The sequence below is a fragment of the Carlito syrichta genome, unplaced genomic scaffold (genome assembly GCF_000164805.1).
Source record: "Carlito syrichta isolate Samal-C Ts95f unplaced genomic scaffold, Tarsius_syrichta-2.0.1 Scaffold314364, whole genome shotgun sequence".
In the NCBI taxonomy this organism is placed as follows: Eukaryota; Metazoa; Chordata; class Mammalia; order Primates; family Tarsiidae; genus Carlito; species Carlito syrichta.
The window spans coordinates 728,055-743,226 of record NW_007258460.1 but is presented as its reverse complement, the minus strand read 5'-3'; the positions used below and the strand labels follow the sequence as shown (position 1 = coordinate 743,226).

Here is a 15,172-nt window from a genome sequence, read left to right as displayed (position 1 = left end):
TCACTGCTTATAACTTGAGAAGCTGAAGTGGGAGGATCACTTAGTGTTGGTGCAGAGACTGATATGAAGACAATGAACTAGGTGAAAAATGATCTAAATTATATACCTTGAAAATATTTGTTGCTTAAGTGTTGAGGGATGAATAGAAAAGACAATAAATCAATAAATGGGCACTCATCATTGAACAACAGACCAGAGTTTGGTTTTTAACAAGGACTGCTGGCTTACATTACTTTAGGGACAGTATTCACATCATACAGTATATGAAGAATGCCTCTCGGCCTTAGGCAACTCAGTGACCCTACAACCAGCTAACGTTTGATACTTGCTATACTTGAGACAATCTGAAAAATGAATGAATAAACAAAGAGCAAATTCTACCTCTAACACCTCCCAGTTCATTATGAGATTAGAAAACTATACAAACAACTCTTGTCAAGATAAAAAGTCCTAAGTGCCAGAGGAAAAATAAACCTCAGTAGGAATTCTGATGATCATTTCTATTTGAAAGCTCAAAAAATAATGTGGTCATTTGAAAGAAGAGGGAGATAGATTATTTTAGGGAGAGAGAACCCCTTAAGTTAGTTAGGGAATGGCTTCCATGTTAAATGTGTGAAGCACTCAGAATAAGAAAACAGGAAATTGTGATGCTTAGAATGAAAAACACTTGACTCAGCTAAAATAATTAACATTTTAAAGTTTCCTGGACACACAGAACAGGTATGTGGGCTGTCATTTTGAGACCCCTCGCTTAAGTGTAAACATCAATTTGTTAAATTATGTAATGGGAGGAGGGTCAGCTTGGTTTGGCCTGAAACCTATAGCAAGAGAGGGTATATGGTAATAGATAAATAGGTGAGTTAGGAGTCAGTTCAGAGAAAATAGTCCTAACTTCTAACCTCGTGTTCTTGTTGAGATGATTGTGATTAACTAGAGGATGAGTGACTAGAGATGTGGAAGTGCCCATACGTGCATGTATGATCTCAAACTCTGTATCCTCATCCTCATGTGCTCGTTGTCAAGAGAAGTGGGTGTTTTTAGATTATTATTAAGCCCCTCGGGCAGTCTGTTCTTTTCAGATAAGGCCCTATTCATTGTCCACTTTTTCTTTCCCAACATTTATTCAGAATATACTGAATGCTGGTTCTTGGAATTGGAACAAAGACGAAAATGAGTGTCTCCTTAGTTTTCTATATAATGAGGGATAAAGGTGCATATCTCACTATCTAGGAAACAGGGACCATGTTGATAAAATGCTGGAATAGAAGTATAAAAAACAAGGGCTGAAAAAAAAAAGTAGCTGGATGTTTTATAGGAATCTTTATCAGATAAAAGGTAAAAGTTAAATATATATATAACATCCCACTCTTAGTATGCACAACATAATCTTTTCACTGGGAGCTGTTTTGAAGATGTTTCCTTAGTTCTCCACTTTGTGGACATAGGTTGGCTGAGTGGGGTGCTCATCAGAAGTATATTGTCTGTGGTGATGTGAGCTTAATTCTGGTCTCTTTGTCTATTAAAGTTATTCTTTGTGTTTAGGAGAGACATACAATCCACTAATAGATTAAAAAAACAGTTCTGACTTCATTGTGTTTACTTACCATCCTCCTAAGAAGCTGGGAGCTCTTAATGGATGTTATTCAAGTCCTTTTTTACCACACCCTCTTAGAAAAAGATGTAGAAAGAGAGCAGGTATTTTAACATCTCATTTTTGTATCTTTGTGGCACAGACTAACGAACCAGAAAACTAAATTGAAAATAAAACCCATATGATTTATTTGGAATTGAGTGCACTTCGTTCCGATGGATGCTGCTACTTGTTTTTCTTCAAACTAGAACTAGATGGCCTTATAAAATGTAGCTTTTAAAAATAGCCCTTTCTTTCAGATGTCTGGGTGGGGTATCAGATGATTGGAGCATTATGGATTTAGTGATGATGGCTGCCCTAGATGAAAGGAATCAGCACAAGCCATCTTTGCTATTGAATTAAATAGATTCAGCCAGCTTCCCGTTTAACCAAGATATTTTATTTGCTTTTTAGCAATACATCTGGTTAGAAAAGGGGACAGCTTAGCTGCTTGAAGCTGACCTCATAAAAAAACCAAAGAGGATATGAAGGAGGAAAAAAAAAGGCTGTTTTGTGACTAATTGCTACTGAGAAACAATGTATCCCAGTAATTTTTTTTCTTTTTTTTTTTTTTCTCCTTTAGATTCAAAAATTAACACATTGCATGTAAAATTAAGCTATTTGGATGTTATTTGGCACAGGAAGGAAACTTAGGGTTTTCAGTTTAGGGTTTTATAAATATACTAGTCTCTGCATGTGTAAGGCATTCAACTTGAGCTGTAGTGAAGCTTGGTGGAAAAGCACTGGCCTGGGAGTCAGAAGCCTTGGCTTCTAGTCTTCACGTTGCTGTTACTAATTGGTTTTCTGTTGGTAGACCGATAACTCCCCTCTGCTGGTCCTTAGTTTCTTTATGGGTAAAAGCACGGAATTGGGCTAGGTGAATACTCTATTCTCTTACAATCTGTAATGGATAAATCGCTTTTCCCTTTCTTCTGATTTCCATCTTGCCAGGACTCCTCTTGTGTTTCCATGTGGCTATGATGGGTACTCAGCATAGCTAAACACATTTTTAAGAACCGTCAGTGGCTGAGGGCAATGGTGTGCACCAGTAATCCCAGTTACTCAGGAGGCTGAGGCCGGAAGATCACTTAAGCACAGTAGTTCAAGACTGCAGTGAGTCATGATCATGTCTGTGAATAGCCACTATCCTCAAACCTGGATGACATAGTAGCATACTGTTAAAAAAAAAAAAAAAGCAGTAGTGAAAGCTATAAACCAATGTAACCTGTATGAAACATCATAAAACAAAATCTCTTCTAAATAATCCCAGGGTCATGGAATCTAAAGCATTTGTCATGATGTCTCTCTTTTCTTTCTGCTCTTGTGGAGAGGGGGTATATTGCAAAGACACAAACACTAAAGCAACATCGTTATATGTGAGAAAACGAATGCTTCCTAATCAGCGTTTTTTGTGGAGGCAGCAGGATAGGTGATAAAGTAGTACGTTAATAAAGTTTAGTTATAAATACGAATACCATCTAGACTTGGTTAAAGGAGAAGTAACTCATTCTTTCTGCCACTCTCCCGTTCCCTCCTCTAACATGCTGCCTCCATGTTTCTCGCAAGCCCTGCAGGCAGTGCTCCTTCCAAACAACTACTTGTCTAACCAGTTCATTGGAATGTCTTTCTACAGACTCTCCTCATTCAGACTTTTTCTGAAAATTAACCTCTCTAAAGGCATAAATCATGTTTTTTAAAAATACAGTGGTGAATATTGCACACCAAATCTTTTCTCTGCTTAAAAAAATGTACAAACTAACCTACCTACCCGTTTGAAACAACAACCAAAACAAAAGCCATCAGGACAACATTTACTTTCTTTTGAAGAGAAAACTTTTCTTCATTGCATTTGTTCTTTGAGGTGACAGGGATTAAACTCTCTTGATGAAATCTTTCCTCCTTATTGCACATCTTCTATTCCTTACCCTGCAGCCTGGGGATGACTGTATGCAAATATTAAGTATACATTGTTTTTGCTGGTATTTTTAAGTAAAAAGTATAAAATGCGGAGCAAAATGTATAAATCGCAGATTGCCATCAATCTGGCTTATACACAATCTAGCATTCATACAAACATATAAAGTGTTCTTTATGTTGACAAATTTAATAACAGTAGAGTATATACTTCAAATTTTATCTTTAGTGTCTGACAGCAATAGCAGGTGTCAGTGGGTTTTTTTCCTTTCTATCTTTTTTTTGAGCTAGCTTTTCATCCAGTTCTACAAAAATAAACAAAAACTCAACTAGTAATGATTAATAATATTTTCTTTTTCTGATTGTGTATAGTTACTAAATAAGGACAGTTAGTTATTTGAGTTCAATGAAGAAAAAGTTAAACACACATCAATATGTCAATTTGTGCAGTGGAAATGAAATGCTGTTCATAGTGTTATAGAAGTTGAATTTCTTGCTTTCTCTGGATAAAACCTGAATGGCGAAGGTGAGAATAGGCTGCTTTTGTTTTTGAAGAATTTCTAGAATTTGAATCAATCTGAAATTAGTTTTTATTTCTAACTCCTCTTCTGAAACACTATGATGAAACTGACCTTACTTATCTGTCAGGAAGTGTATTCAGCTAAAGAGTAGCTCGTGTTTGGAGAACCATAATCTCAAGTTTTACCTTGTAGAGTCTAGAATACTAAATGGTCTGATAGGCCATAGATATAAACCATCATCTTATGACTGATGCGCAAGAGGAAAGACTGCAGCTTCAAACATCTCTATAAACAAACTATTCTATAGAGAAGAGGGAGCTACCTTAGAAGTTTTGGAACCTGGATTCTGGTCATTAATTATATACCATTTAGTTATGTATCACTAACCCTTCTCTTGTTTAAATTTCAACACTTACAAAATAATCTAGATAATTTAGATTCAAATCCAGATATATGGATCTCTATATCTAGCTCTCGGTAACTTCTTGGAATAACCTTTAAATGTGAAATCACAGATAGTATGTTAACATGTAAAAAAGATTTAGTGGTATTTTATTACTAGAGACTTATTTTAAGGTGTAAGTACTTCCCCATCTGTATTCAAATGACCTAGGTATATGAATAACTAACTCCTTCTAAGTTTTAGAATTTTATTTTCTGTAAAATGGGATTAATATAATTATTGTGAAAACTAATTGAGATAGTAAGTGTAAAGAGCTTATCAGAACAGCATTGTTCAATAAATGTTGACTTTTCACTAATATTTACTTTGTATTAGGTCAATAATTGAACACAATAGGCTATTTTAAATAGACATAATTTGAGGAGTGGTTTTGTATAGATGTTACAATGTTTTACCAGCCTCAAGATCGGATTCCTCTTTTATTTTGGTAGCGATGTTACTTTTATCACTGTGTAATTTTTTAAAAAATATCTTGAATCACAAATGTAAGTAGTTGCTCATTACTTTTTAAAAACTTTCTTGGCAATCTTTGAGTAATCATTAGTCAAACTACTCTAAAATCCTGAAAGACACATAGTAAAAAACTATTTTAAAATCAAAACATTATCGAGCAATTGCTTTCTTTCTTTATGTAAACAAAAATTCCAAGACACATCTTATGCACTAAAGTGACTTACAATACAGTATCATTGTGCATTAAGGAGTGACTCGCCTTTGTATAGTTGACTTAACAGGAGGTTGTGATGAAAGCATGTTCTGAAAACTTATTTTGACAGTGGTATATGGATGCCACAGTGAAATTTCATGTACAGATTCAAATGCAGGTAATACATAAAGCATAGGGCTGAAAAGTAACAAAAAAGCCCACAGTTATAACTTCTAGTCAGTGACAGTAAATTTGGCTGAATGCATTTTTTTTTTAAAGACAAAAATTTTTTCACACAGATGGCCAGAGAAGCTTCAACCTAAGATCAGAGCAAATTAGTCTGGTTGCTGAAGACTTGTTTGATACTCAGGTCTACCACTTACTAGTTGTGTCACATCAGGCAAGTTAAGTCATCTCCCTGAGTTTCATTTCCCTCATTTTCAAAATATGGATGCTAATGATACCTTCCTCATAGGCTGATGTATTAAATCAGATCATATATAAAGTGCTAAGACTCCTATGTTATTAAATCAGACCACACATAATGTGCTAAGAATCATGCCTTGCCTTGAAAAGTGATTAAAAATGTTCACCATTGTTATTCTCTGACTCTGTTGGTATATATATACATTTTTCCATGTTTAATACTGTATCAGAGGTACTATAAATTCTACCATCTTTCAACACTTTTATTCCAAGTAATAATCAAGTTGAATGACAGAGAAGAAATGCATTCTGGGTAAAAATGAAAGTAAAATTTTATTTTTAAATGTTTTTCCTAGACAGTCCCTTTGAGAATATTAGGCAGTAAAACAATATTAGAAATGTTGCTATTTATGTGTGTGCTTTTGTTGTGACTTCTGTCTGACAAGCCAGTTCTGTCATGGGTTCGTTTGAGAGAGTATGTGTCCAGTGGATATGGGAACTATGTTTGATCCTTCCTTGGTATTCTATTTCAATGGTATTCCTTTAAAACTTGATCATGTGTTTCAAATTACTCCAATAGATAAAATCAATCTGTTCTCTGGGTAAAAATATGATTACTACAAATATATACAACAAACAACTCATGTACCCTGTAGGGGAGATCTCAAAAGAGAAACAAAACCTTTTAAATGACTGTACCCATTTAGACATTTAAACATGCATCCATATAGCCATCTTAGGCAGTTAGATTGTTGTATCTCCTCCTTGTTATTCACCTTCAATGAAAGTTTATTAGGTAAAGCATAAAAAAGTGTCCTTATTTTAATGCTATTTTTTCCTGAATTAAAATTCTTATATTTGATCACTCTATACACCAAATTTGGTTGAATGCATTTTTTAAAAAGATGGAAACTTGTCATTGATTATATTTCAATAATAAGTCACAGACTGATTCATAAACATGTTCACCAGGCTCACAGCACCATGCAAGCGGGAAGCACATCTTTCTTTTCTGTTAAACACATTACAAAGCCTGGCACCTGTTAATTCTCAGCAAATGTTTGTTGAATGGTTTAGGGAGATAATAGCCTCATCTCTTTAACTAAATGATTAACTCCTTCAGGAAAGTAGTACTATCTGTCTTCTTATGTCCCACATTGTCTTGATGGAAGTTCTGAAAACTAGACACAATCCTTCCACTGTTTTTTTGGTCCATTCTTTTTGGTTTTTTTTTTTTTTTTTTTGTCATTTCCATATTACCTATTGCTTTCTGTTCATCTGAAATATCAACTTAAAATGCTTCTCTGAGGTCTACTAAGCAATTTGCAATCGAATTAATCAGCATAAGTTTCGTATCTGGGGAATCGTCAAGTATTGTGCCTAGAAGACTGTCTTTTTCTTCTCCTTTTGAAGAATATTTTCCTCTGAGTTTATGCACATTTAAAGAGGCTAATCCAAGCCATCTCTGCAGATTGTTAGGCAGAACAAAATGTTTGCTGTTGCAAGTTTTCTCTTGAAATTAATCAGTAACTTCCACTGCATAAATCATGTAATATGTCAGAGGTTGTTTGAATGAACCAAAGCTAATTTCAATAAGGATTTAGAAAATAATAATTATTCATCAAAACAAGCATAAATAAAACATCTTATGTTTGAATAGCCCTCTACAGTTCAAAAAATTATCTCACATCCATTATTATCCTTGATCCTTACCACAACGTGCAGTGCACACCTAATACCATTCTAAGTGCATTAGCTCTTTGAATTTTTGAGTCAATTAAATGTTATTAAAAGCCACTTAACTTCATTAGTGTTTAGTATGTATGACTAAATAAAAGGTACCCATAATATTTTACACTAATGTTAAACAAGTAAAAATGTGGCTCTTGTTGTTGAGCTCCAAGTTAAAACAATGGAATCTCAAAATACATTTTCTTTGTCATTTCATGTTAATTTACCTGCAGGTGACGTTTATCATAAAGCTCACACACACACACACACAAACACACACACACCTGAGAATAAAAGCACTGATCAACTTGTTGACCTTGAAAATATCCTCACTTTCTTTAATCACTAATGATTGCTTTCTTTTTAATAATGTCACAAACTGTCTTTTAGACCTCCTCATTTGAAATTTGGGTATACTTGACAGTATCAATATAATTTACAATTGAATAAAAGTTTGTTTGGCTGATGGCTTGGTTATCTGGGAGTGAGATCTTGGCTTACATTTGGCTAAAGCAGAAAACGTCTGAACAGTGTATGCTAATGTTGATCAATAGGTTGGTTCATACTGACATTCAGCAAATTTGTTGATTGATTCATTTCTTTTTCGAATGCATTGAGAATATCCTATGCATAAGACCATGTTTGGTATTTGTGTGCCAACCTAATGGTTTTAGTAGGGACAGTATTCTCATTAGGATTTGATAGCATATCAGAAACTTTGTTGAGCATGGCAAAGTGATAAATTGTGCTTTTGTTTACATGACATTGTAAAGGCTTGGAAGCACTCCTTTGATGTATTAAGAGCAACTAATGAAGACAGTTACGTAAACAAACCATTATGATGAGTCTAGGAGTTCATATAGACATTCTGCTAATTTGCTTCTTGTCCCTGGCCCAAAGTTTTATGTACATATGTTCCCAAGCAGAGCAACTAGGCAGCGCGTCAGTCTCATAAACTATTTTTAATTTAATGGAAAGCCATCCTTTTTTTCTTCATAACCTAATGCTCTGCATATTCACTTGGAATGTCAGTGCTAGAAGTGACTTTAGAGATCATCTAGTAGCTAATGCCATTTTACCAATAAGTAAATGGATGCTCAGAGAAGTGAAGTGATAAGCTCTTAGGTCGCACTGCTAGTTGGTGAAGGAGCCAGGCTAGAATCCAGGTGTCTTAATCATTTCTACTAGACCATGATGCTTCCTTCAAAAAATTAAATTCCTATGCAATATCTCTTGAAACTAGCGCTGTATTTTACCAATTAATACTTACTAACCTGAGACTACCAAACTTTTGGGGGTAATGTTCTTCAGTTACTCTCACATTGTCACTTTGCCTAACAGTGGCTCATATCTACTTGAAGAAAGTGTCAAGACCTTTCCTCTGATCTCTTTGGTGCTTGCTCCATGCCAAGTTTAGCACCTAGACTGTATCGTATTTAATGAAAAAGTAGATTGAATTTCTTCCTCATTTTCAAGAATTGTGTTGTAAGAGCATGCTATCCCCAGCCCCCAGATAATCTTGTCTAACAGCATTGGTGGTGTAATGAATTAGTCTTGCACGAGTCTGCTGCTTCTAGAGAGCTAAGCAGGGGATCAAATCCTCCCTTTGTAGTGAGACAAGCTGCCAGAGAAGTGATTGATATTGCAGACAGAAGTAGGACTTCAAGGAAGGAATAAGCAGATAAGTGGGATAATAAGTAGATAATACTACTACTTTGCACTTAGTGTCTTTTATCTGAGCATCTAAAGGTAGCTGTATCCTTAAACTTCAAGGCCCCTTAGTGTAAGGAGAGAATGGCGTGTTTGCTTTTACTCTGTGGTTCTCCTCCATAATCAATAAATCAGTGAAAAGGCTTCCAAAGGAAGATCAGTGGGGAAGATTTTTTTTTCCTTTCTCTGGAAAGCTAAGTCACCAGGATATGAAGCAATCGCTCTAAAAGTTATCTTGATCTTGATGCAATGTTTTGTATGCACTTTCTCCTACAATGCTTGGATCTGAAAAAAGAAACTTCTACTGTATCAAGTAAGGCATTTACTGTATTTTTTTAATCCTTTCTTACTGTCAGACTCACTCTCTCTGAGTAATTCTCATTTCTTGCATTCATTTTACCCCTCAAAAATTTCCCTTGTAAATCTTATTTTAGGTCAAAGTCCTTAGACTGTAAATCTTTCAGACAGCTTCAGGCCATTATGGCTCCACAAAACCATTGTGAAGTAGCCCTATGTTTAATAAGGTTGATGGACCCTGTTAGACATCTCTTTGAGTGTGCCTTCATTAATTTTGTACACATCTTGTTAATTCAGACAAAGAGGGTAAGTTGCCAAGCCAAAATTGTTTCCTTTTAGCAGACCATGACTCAAAATTTAGAAACTCTCTAAGAGTGTTAGAGAACAATACTGGCTGCCACGTGTTATTTTAGGTAACTTTGCTTTTTGTTCAACGGGGACTAGAATAATTTTTTTGATAGTAAACCACCAAGCATAAATACCAAATGATCTTAAGGATATTGTTTAGCTATCCTCTCCATCTATGACTCCCCCCCCCACCCCCACCCCAGTTTAAACATGGTGTATGTGTTTTAATCTAGAAACTATTGAGATCTCAGAGGTCCTCAAATCTAACCACCCATACAGTCTGGCCTTTAACTCAATAATTACAATATGCTAGTGACTGGCTTATAAATCCCTTAGGAGGTAAGAGGACACAGATTCATCTGTTCTCTCTCCTGAAGACCAGAAAAATATCACTGGATATAGAAAAAAAAAAGAGAAGCAAATAACAACAACAACAAAATACCACTATTTTCTTGGCTTCATGTTTATAGTTTGTCTAAATAAAAATTGCTTTCTCCTAACAAATTGAATTTCCTTCAAAACACAAATTTTGTACTTGGTCAAAGGGCTGATAGTTCTCAAGTTGAGATAACTAAAGATAAAATATGAAAGAAATGATGTGTACATCTGTGTTTGCAGCGAGAGAGTACAGTAAGTACATAAAGGCGTACATATCATGTTTTGGTAATCTCAATATATTATTGATAATAATGATCTCATATTTTCCTTTGCACATTAAAATTTATAAAACACTTTATCCCCTTGGATACCCTTACAGTTTTCTTGTAAGTGAGTAATATAGATGGTGGTATCCCTATTTAATAAATGTGAAAATAGAGTTTCAGGTTTTCCCCAGAGCTGCAGAACTAGTATCAGAATCCAAACTTGACAGCAGGCTTTTTGACTTCAAGCCATTGTTCTCCAAGGCAAGTGTGAAGTGCTTTCAAATGTAGCTTCAGATAGAGTGAATCAGTCTGTTATTATGAAGTGCTGTACAAAATGTCGATGAGTACTGCTCTCAAAAATATTCTCAAAACTTGGGTACTCAGTTGACCATTTTGAGAACAGATATTTTTTGTAGAAAGGAAATCATCTTATAAACTACATGGAAATAAGTCATGTTCTGTGACTGAGTCCTCTTCAGGTAAGTTTTTACAACTCCAAACTCATTCTCCTTCAAGTCAGCTTCTTTTCGTTTTTTTTTTCTTTTCCCCCACCAATCCCAGAGGATACTGCTTTTCTTGCTGGATTCTGGGTTCTGCCCTTTTAGTATAAGGTGAAAATTATTTTCCACGCAACTACCTGCATCCTAATGTGTCACATTTTGTCTCTTCTTGTTTTCACTTAGTTTTTGTGTTTGCTCAGGGGTGCTCTTTGCTTCCAGTCTTTTGTAAGGTAACTTCCAATATACTTTGGTACTCCTTATACTACTTTGAACATCTGAAGCATCTTGTCATCAGTTGTTTTTTTTTTCCTGATATCTAACCTTCCTTCTCTCATTTAATTTACACTTTTAAAAATATCTTTTTTAAGGTCCAAACTTAGAAGTGAAAAAGTTTCATCAGAGAGAAACAGAGGTTAACTTTTAATAATACCTTAATGTGTTTATTAGGAACCTGTTCTAGTTAGCAAAACTTAACAGATTTTTAAAGCAGAACTTGAGGCAGCTAAATATAGTGGGTGAGATTCGGTGCTGATATCTTTGGAATACAAGTGTTGGGCCATAAATGGAAATACGTGTAATTGTCATAGTTATATGTAGTGGGTAATACAATTATTTCAAATAGGGATGAAATGGGGGGAAAGGGGGAACAACTTGATGCTTACAAAATAGTTGCAAAGCACTGGGACACTCATTTTCCATCTTGGGGTTCATATTGTCTGTCTTTAAAATGGAAAAAGTTTGGTTATATGATGTCTAAAGTCTCTTAATGATGTAATATTCTTTAGATCTCTTTTCACTGGTACTTACAACTGCAGATGTTCTTTTTCTTTTTCTTTTTTTTTTTTTTTGAGTTGGAGTCTCACTCTGTCGCCCAGACTGGAGTGCAGTGGCCACTTCCAGCCACCGCAGCCTTGACCTGCTGGGCTCCGGCGATCCTTCCGCCTCAGTCTTCCAAGTAGCTGGAATTACAGGCATGCGCTTTTTCATCCTTTATCTTTGGAATACCACATTTCCCTCCAGAGATAGTGACAGGGCTCTTCTTTTCTGCTTTGCTCTTGCTGGGGCCTAAGAAGAGAAATTGGCATTGGCATGTGGGGTGAGTCAATTTATAGTGCTAGGAAATTATGGAAAGAGGATTTATGAGCAGAGGCTTAGTTGCTTGCTAACTGCTAAAGACTCACGGTCCTATAGAAAAGAAATGATGAAAAAAAATGGATCCTTATATTTGATTTCCTAAATTTATCCTGGAGACATAAGCCAGCCCCTGCTGGGTTAGAGTCCTGAGAGGCTGGGGATCTCTTAGGAGTACTGGTATTGCTTTACCGGTCTAAATGTAAATGTTAGTCTCAGATGGGCAGAGTTTAACTCTCTAATTAGCCATGCAGGTCAGTCTTTAAAGAAACAAAGGTGTAGCATCCAGCAGTTTGAAAAGGCATTCTGTGCAATTGTTTGCTGAGGGTCAGAGGGTAAATACTGTTGTGACAGTTGGGTGGACGTGGCACACTTCTCTGGGGAGTACGAGAGAGAAGAGAAGTTGATGTTATCTTTGGCGATAGCAATAGCAGAAGACAGTCCTCAAAATTCTAGGGCCTTTTTGATCCTTTCAATTCACGTGAAGAGTTTTAATTTTGAATCCAAGGAATTTAAAAATAAAATCATAGGAAATGAGAGGTGATCTAGCCTATACTTTTACCTTCAGGGAATTTTAATTATAAAGCTTCTGGAAGCTTAACATTATCTTAAGTATGAGATAGATACAAAGAATTCAAGTTCACCACAGTCTTATTCCAAAATGTCTTCCTTGCTCTATCTGCCATCTCCCATGTCCCTATAGGCTCACCTAACTCCACCTTGTTGTTCTGAATTCATAATATTATATCTCTATGTCTTTTGGCCCACACTGTTGCTTTAATTTAGAATGTCTTCTTCCTCTTCCTCTTCTTTCCAATTCCTTCTCCACCTTAAAGATTCAACTCCTTATCTCTTCATGGAGAATTAATCACGTTTTTTCTGTTATAGAATTATAACCTGTAATTTTATGCTTGCTTAATTTTTTATTTTAGCTACCATTTCATGGATACTTCATCTGACTTTGTAAACATAGTTGTTGTTTTTTGTTTTATTTAAAATATATGTCCCCTCCACTAGATGAAGAAGTCTGTGGACAGATACTGAGTCTTATTCTTCGAATCTTATTGCAGGATCATGTACAATAAAGTATACAGTTAATGTTTGAAAGGAAATGTGTATGTGTACATGTTTTGTGAGAAGAAATAAAATGGTCTATAACAGATGGTCTCTAATACATCTTCTAGAATTAACATACTCCAAATGGATCTATTGTTTGATGTTATAATAAAATCAAATCAACTAATATTTAACCAACTACTATTTACTCTACTCTTTTTTTTTTTTTTTTTTTTTTTAGTCTAGACTTCCTGTTAGAAAAAAAGAAAAGGAAAAACTTAAATTTGACAGTTTTCTTTATTAGGTGAATCAGTGACCATTTTTGGCCTGTTCCATTCTAGAGTAACAATAAAGCTCAAAGCAGAAATTGTCTGACGTTTGAGGGTCATGAGTGAGTTTTGATTTGCTTAAGTAGTCTTTTAGCTATTGATCATGACTAAGAATGTATTACGATTGCTAAATAAGAATTATAAGAATGTGGATCTTTTGAGGAATGAGGTAGGAGAGAAGAAGCTGAATATGTCTTTCAAGGATATGTTCAGACTGAAGTTATCAGTATCCTAGCTTGATCATAACCTTTTAGATCAGACTTCATCACTTATACTATTATCAATTCAGCCCTTTGACCTTGTAGTTTAAATCCTTTACCTCACAGTGAACCTGTCTAAATTACAAAAACTTTTTAATCAAATGGATTAATTAAAGGAACATAAGTAATTGATTAAGATGGGTGTAATTTTGCCATTTCATGAGTTACAAATAATTCCTCATTTTTTTCCATTTTGTTGGAGCCAGCTTTCCCATAGGATGTGTATGTGTGCATGTGGACATGTGTGTGTATCTTCAGATCATTTATATAAAAGCCTGATTTTGCCATGTGTTTCTGTGATTTGAATACCATACCTGTATTGGATTCAATCTGAAGAAATAATTTCATTATTATTATTAGGAGGCTGTAACTTTAGTTTCCCTTTGCTTTTAAGCAACATATACATTAATCCTAAAGTAAATTTTATTTTTTTTCTGGAAATTACCTATATTTTATGGATGTACTCCTCTTAAGTCTTTTTTAATCTTTGTGACACTATTACAGAGTTGTCTAGTTTAAGGATTGATGCTGATCATGTTTTCTTACAAAATCAAACCAGCGGCCTCCATAGGCCAGAAGATCTGGCTTAACTACCCAGATCACAGAGACACACCTACTTGGTTGCACCACTTCTTAATCAAGTTGTGAATCAGGTTTGGGAAACGGGAGTTAAGTCAGTTTATTGTGTCTGTAACAGTAGGAAGCTCAGGAGACCGATATTTAGGGGGGGAAAGCTGCTAAGGGAAAAACAGTATCTATGGGAGTCATTTGTGGCCACAGGACCTCTCATTTTCCTTTGGAGAACATGGCAAATAAAAAAGTTGATTTGCTCTGAAACTAAATTCCTCTACATTGTTTGGGTGTGTGTGTGAGACAGTAATCTTTTTTGTGATGGAGCAATCTGTGCAGCATTGGAGAGCATGCATGTAGTTTGGAACCAAGAGACCTGAGTTCCAAGCTGTAAGCAAAATTTGTGCATAAACTTGTACATGCCATTTAACCCCTCTGTAGTGTCATTTCCTTACCTGAAAATTGGAATAATATGGCCATCCCTGCTTTACAGATTTTTAAAAAATATGAATCAAGCCAGAACAGGCGTCTAATAAACAGAATTTGGGTACTTATTCTCTACACTTTCTAAGTGAAGGAAATATATAACTAAATTGGGCATCACCCTTGCCCTCAAGCTCCTGTTTTAGTGTGGACTTCATGAAAACATGATTTTAAAGTAATGTGATGAGATCTACAAAATAAAAGTATCTCCAGAATTGAGTAAAATTTTAGAGAAGAGAGCAACTGGCTGCCTAGAGAAGACAAGAAGTTACAAAGACAAGAAGATAAAACCTAGCACGCACAATGCTAGGTCCATGGCAGATACTCAGCAAATGTCCAGCAAAATGCAAGTAACAGTTATGTGGGTGTTAGAGGATGCATTCCAATAGGCTTACTGGAGATAATAGAGGAACTGGAGTGTGGAGAACTGCAAGACTGGGAAATATATGTATGCTTTCTAAACTGCAATGCATGACACACATCCTAATCCTCTTCTTATGCATCCCCAGTCTA

At 35.3% G+C, this 15,172-nt stretch overlaps 1 protein-coding gene across 4 annotated transcripts in view; it reads left to right on the top strand.

The window, feature by feature from the left end:
• The window catches only part of TP63 (tumor protein p63), a 251,541-nt gene that overhangs the window by 127,397 nt on the left and 108,972 nt on the right, over window positions 1–15,172 (top strand). The gene's annotated exons all lie outside the window — the stretch shown is intronic.